Here is a 5,847-nt window from a genome sequence, read left to right on the forward strand (position 1 = left end):
ACTTTAGGCAAGAGTGTGTGTGTATGTCTGTCTGCTTGTCTTATCCTCTTATCTGTCTGTCACCCTGTCCAATCTTATGGGTGTAGGGGTGTCTTGTATTTTTGCTTTTGCGAATTTGATTTTGGGGGGTGTCCTAGGTCTCCGGCCGACTGCATAAACACTAATTCATGAAAAATAAAACTCTTTACTTCATACGGTAGAACAATGAATTACCGTTCTGGCAATATACTTGGTTTTAACATAACTGGCCGCATCACAAAGATCTACAGCTAAATGTATATACCTACTTGTTTATGACGGGTGGTGTACTTTTCAGCAACATCGGCTTTTGGGGAAAGCCCAAGGGGGGCATGTATCATCGCGTGTTGTTTGTATTAATGCACTAATGTGTTATTGTTACAAGACGTGGGAAGATCCAAGCAGGTCGGTTCTCACGAACTCTAACACTATCATATATTTTGTATCAATTCTGTTCTCTTCATGTTTTTGTGTGATCGTTCTAGGAACCCATTCGAGCGTACTAATAGACTGTGTCATGGACCGGGGACCGCGAAAAAAGTCTTTGTGATGAGGAGGAATACCAGCTAGGCTAAAGACATTTCTGTCATGTTGTACAATTGTAACCCTTACGCTGGTTGACCTTTGGATCTTCACCGTGCGCATGCGTGCACATCGAGGAGATGGCACACAGTTGACTCTTGGAAATAAATCCCACTCCGAACGTGGGAGTGGAACCCACGCTGATAGGACACTGGGTTTCAAAGCCAGCACCACTCCCGACTGAGCTATCTCCCCGCCCCTTAATAATACTCGCATCAGAGTACGGTGGGATATGCGTGACCAAACATGTTCCAAATGCAGCGCTGGTTAAGTACATGACAAAAGTCGAGGTCGAGGATTGACTCAATTTTTGGACATCTGCCGTTTGTTTGTGCATATTGGCAATGGATAAAACCAGACGAAACTCAACGATACACTCACAAAGGATCTCCATTTAGCTGAGAAGTTATTGAGCGTACATTTAGGCGTTTCGCAATTGAAATGAACACACCCCACCTTCAGCTGCATTTAGGCAACACAAAGACCGGCTTGCAAGAAATTAAGACCGAATAAACAAATTACACAATTATTATTACAATCTTCCCGGACCGAAATCGCTAATGACGATCGACGTTGCAATATATGCCCAAAGCACTCCGTGCCCTTTCAATAAACCAACCGTTAAACTGTAAAGAAGCGTTATTGGGATAGCTTGGTTGGGAAGCCGAAATCAGAAGACAGACAGGTCGAGCTAGTTTAGGCGAGAAATAAGGAGATACTAGTGTATTGAAATCCCTCGTGTGATTCATTCCAAATTGTAAGCACAGGTTCCTCTAAGCAATATCTACAAATCTCTAAGAAAGATAAAAAAAAGCTGGTTACTATATGAACTTTAAAAAAAAATGTTTTTATATTTTACATTTTTGGCCTTGCCTATGATAAAAAAAACTACATTTTTTTAGTGTGTAGATAAATCGATTGAAAGTATCAGTATTATCATAATATGTTACTAACAAAATGTATGAGGCATGTAATACACGATTGTCGAAGCCGTACAAGATTAAAAACAAAATCATCTTAAATTCAGTGTGTATTTTCAACCAAATGTGAGCGCTTATGTACGTTCATTATGTACATTATCCAAAGCACAACAAAATTAGGGTGTTACCATTTAGATGTCTCACAATTTGTAGCCGCCCCAACCCAACCCCCACGTCCTGACTAACAAACAATAACAAAACAGTAAATGTTCACTTTATTGAATTGTTCATGTGAAACTTTGTGCACATGTTGTTCTCAGAAATTAATGTTATGGTTCGGGTAATGGTAACGAGTATAATGCAGTCATTTTTGAATCTATCATTGACATTTCAATTTTAATCAGAATTAACAATAATCTTAATTAACAAACTACTGATTAAATTAATGTGTAAGCTTCCGAGTTGAAATGCGGTTCAATAGTCTGACTTGTTCAACATGTCAATCAATGTTTTTGAGAAAAACAAATAGGTCACCTACGTGTGCCATTTACTTTTGTGAAATATCGGATATGATGTTATCACAAAACATGTATGAAAGTATTAGGAAACACACTGGTTCGGTAGTTTCTATGGAATCGCTCTACACACAAATGTTAACTATTTTATATAAACCGATTTTTCGTTAATTTTGAGCACATATTAGGCACAAAAGGTCGAGGATATCTGGTCGAGAGTCAATGTGTCGAGCTTGACAAAAACCAAGAAATGGTGGATATATTGTACCTCGACACGGTGGTCCTGAACCTGTCGTTGCACAGCCAATAAAGCTACTGTGACTCTCAGTGTGTCTTGTCATCTGAAGATCGGGTCTTGAATGTTCTTTTTTTTTTAACAATTATTTACTTTAATACCTCAATATTATAGATGCTATACATATTTGTGAATAGCCATGATCACACAACATAAGGATCTTAAATGATTACATGTTTAAGGTAAGGGAAAGTCGCCAATCCCGGAACAGTCAGCCAACTTGGAACACCTCAATATGCGATCAACGGGGAACAATTCATGAACAATTGTTTTGCAGAAATGTCTAGTGACATTCCTTGATATTATTCCAGCAAAAAAAATGACTACCGCGGCAAAAAAAAAATGGTACGTTTTTTAAACTTTTCTTCCTTCTTCTTCTTATTTCTACTGTCTACAATTCGTATTATTACTCTTTATCTATTTATATACGTTCACGTAAAATGTTGATTGCTGTGATAAACCTTCATAGATTTGCAATAACTTGAACGGAAAAAAAGATTTGAAACGTCACGTGTATCCAACAGAAAAACGCGAAATCCATGCAGGTGCCATGCGGCAATGATGGAACACATAAGAGAGGCAAACATGGAACAGTGTTCCAGCTTTGCCGCATTCTGTTCCATCTTACCCTCATCAAACAATAAACAGAACACTGCTGTTTTATTCACGTATTCAATTCTCTTTTCGGTTTTGTTGTGTTTTTCCTTTCTATAAGTTTTATTGAATGATTGATTGATTTGTTTGACAGTATTATGAGACCCGAACGGCGGTGGTTACCAGAAGAAATGGGCTGCGCTTTGTCGGCAGTGAAAAACGGAGATACGGGTTTGCACTGCGCATCAAGAGCATATGGTGTTACTGTCACAACTCTTAAAAGTCATTTAGAAGGAAACAAACAAATTTGCAAAAGAAGAAGTAAAGTTCACAGGAAGACCTTCTACATTAACACCAGAGATAGAACAAGAACTAATCAATAGCATTCTTGAAGCTGAAATAAATTTGCCAACGTCACCCCCATCGTTGTTTTGTACACTGGACATTATGATTGCTTGGTGTCAGCAGCAAATGTAAGCTTACCTGCTGCTGATGTCCTGCAACGCACAACCACAACAAGCTCGTCGAAGAGATCACGAAAAAAACAATCTTCTCCTTACAAGCAAAAGTTGGAGATTTCACTTGCAAAAAGGCGTGCAGGTCAACAGAAAAGAGGAAAGAATGAAGCTACAAAATCTTCTGCTCAGAGAAACAAGAGGGGAATATCTTCTGATCAGAGGGGAAAAAGGAGAACATTCTCGACGATGCGTTCTATCCCGGGGGAAAGCACTTGGTACTGCTTCATGTGTGGCACCAACTCCCCTGAGAACATGATGCAGTACAAGTGCCAGAGGTGCACACAGTGGGCACACGAAGACTGCGCTGACAGCAGCGGACAAACGGACTTCGAAATCTGTACTTAGCAATTTTTGTGTGTCTGCAAAATCAGTTCTTAAATCTGTTCTTAGTTATTTGCTTTGAGACTTTATGCGTAATGATTTTTACATTTTAGTCAATTGGGCAGGTAGCCCTTTTATATCTAGTTGTCAACAGAAGAGGGGTACAAATGAAGCTGCGAAATTTCGTGGTACTGCTTCATGTGTGGCACCAACTCCCCTGAGGATATGTTATAGTGCCAGAAGTGCACACAGTAATCACACGATGACTGCGCTGACAGTAGAAGACAAAGGACATTGCGAAATCGGTTCTTTGCCTATTTTCTCCTTTTTTTTAACTTAAAATTTAAGGCTTTGTTTTTCAGTCCTTTTTAGACCTAGCCCTTATTTATCTTTTTGTTTTACATTTAAGGCTTAAATTGTTATCCGATTTGCTATTTCCTTGGTAAAAATGAAAGTATGATGTTGAAAAAAAGACATTTACATAAAATGGCTTAATCAAAATGTTATGACGTATTTATTTATCTTGTGTGTGTGGCAATGTGTGCTTGTTTGTGTGTGAATGAGAGTATGTGGGTGTATATGTGTGTGTGAGACACAGACAGAGCTAGACAGAGAGTCAGGGTGTGTTTGTATGTGTTCCGAGTTTGACAACACAGTGTTCCACTTTACACACTCATGCGTCCAACCTGGAACAAATGCAGACATTTTTTATGATGATCAGTCTGATGAGTTGCGTGACTTTTATTTTATTTTATGTGGTTCGTTTATTTACTGATAGAGACTAGTATGTGACAATATAAAGAACGCTTTGCAATATCCATGTTTTTGTCTGGTACGGCAGGTTTAGCGACTTTCCCCTATTGATCAGATATTAAATTGAAATGTCCTTGCCTTTCTCCCACGTAACGCTCAGTGCCTCTGTATGATGCGATCAAAAGAACACTTCAGGCCACCAATGGTTGTAAAAGAAATTCATTATAAAGCCCCTGAAATCGTAAATTAATATATTTCTGTGAAGATATTAAAACCTCTTTGTGCCTTCTTGAACAATCTTATGAAAGCGACAACATTCCATTAACTGGAACACGCGCATATGAATGGCTGGGAAACGTTGCTAAAGGTGTTACCATCAAATATAGACACGATGGTTCAAGCGGTGCACTCGTGTTCATGTGTTCCCACATCTTCGTTTGATCAGATATATTTGTTTTTACCAAATTGTCTTTGACAATATTAAAGAGATATGAACATTAATGAGATCAGCAAATGGCAAAGTCACCTTCAATTTCTATGAAGTTAACAAAACTTACTGGGAATTGTGTTGAATAGAGGTCTGGCAACTATTGGTTGGGGTAGTTGGAGGGGAGGGGTGATTGGTGTAGTGTGGAAACAAATTGAAAAGGCGCACTGAACACGTTGTAGATGACACCGCTAGGCAACACACCTTTTCAATGCTACTAATCAACACGAGCAACTCGATTGGCAACGATCCATGCTTTGACAACGTTTAGGGCATGTATGAGAAAATCACTCACATGAACCGATCTTTAAAAAAAAAAACTTTTGTATGCATTTCTCAGTTTTGGCAGCTGAAATAGTTTACGTATGCGGGCTTTGTGTCTGTGAATGCTTCTGAAGAGTTTTCAGTTGGGAAATGTATATCGTTAAATCGTAGCGGTGACAGCGATCACTTCAGACTGTGGGGTTGTGTGTGCTTGATGTTCTCAACCTTTATCAGCTGTTGGCAGTTCGTGTGATCTTTCTGCGTACAGAATGGAGTAGAAAATATTTACCAAAAAACTCATAACACTGCAACAACCAAAACCAACAACAGCAACAAAACTTAAGATTGTGAACAGGTGTATTGAAGAAGAAGAAGAAGAAGAAGAAGAAGAAGAAGAAGAAGAAGAAGAAGAAGAAGAAGAAGAAGAAGAAGAAGAAGAAGAAGAAGAAGAACAAGAAGAAGAACAAGAAGAACAAGAACAAGAACAAGAAGAAGAACAAGAACAAGAACAAGAAGAAGAAGAAGAAGAAGAAGAAGAAGAAGAAGAAGGAGAAGAAGAAGAAAGGAAACAATCAAAAGA

The sequence above is a fragment of the Littorina saxatilis genome, linkage group LG11, assembly GCF_037325665.1.
Source record: "Littorina saxatilis isolate snail1 linkage group LG11, US_GU_Lsax_2.0, whole genome shotgun sequence".
NCBI lineage: Eukaryota > Metazoa > Mollusca > Gastropoda > Littorinimorpha > Littorinidae > Littorina > Littorina saxatilis.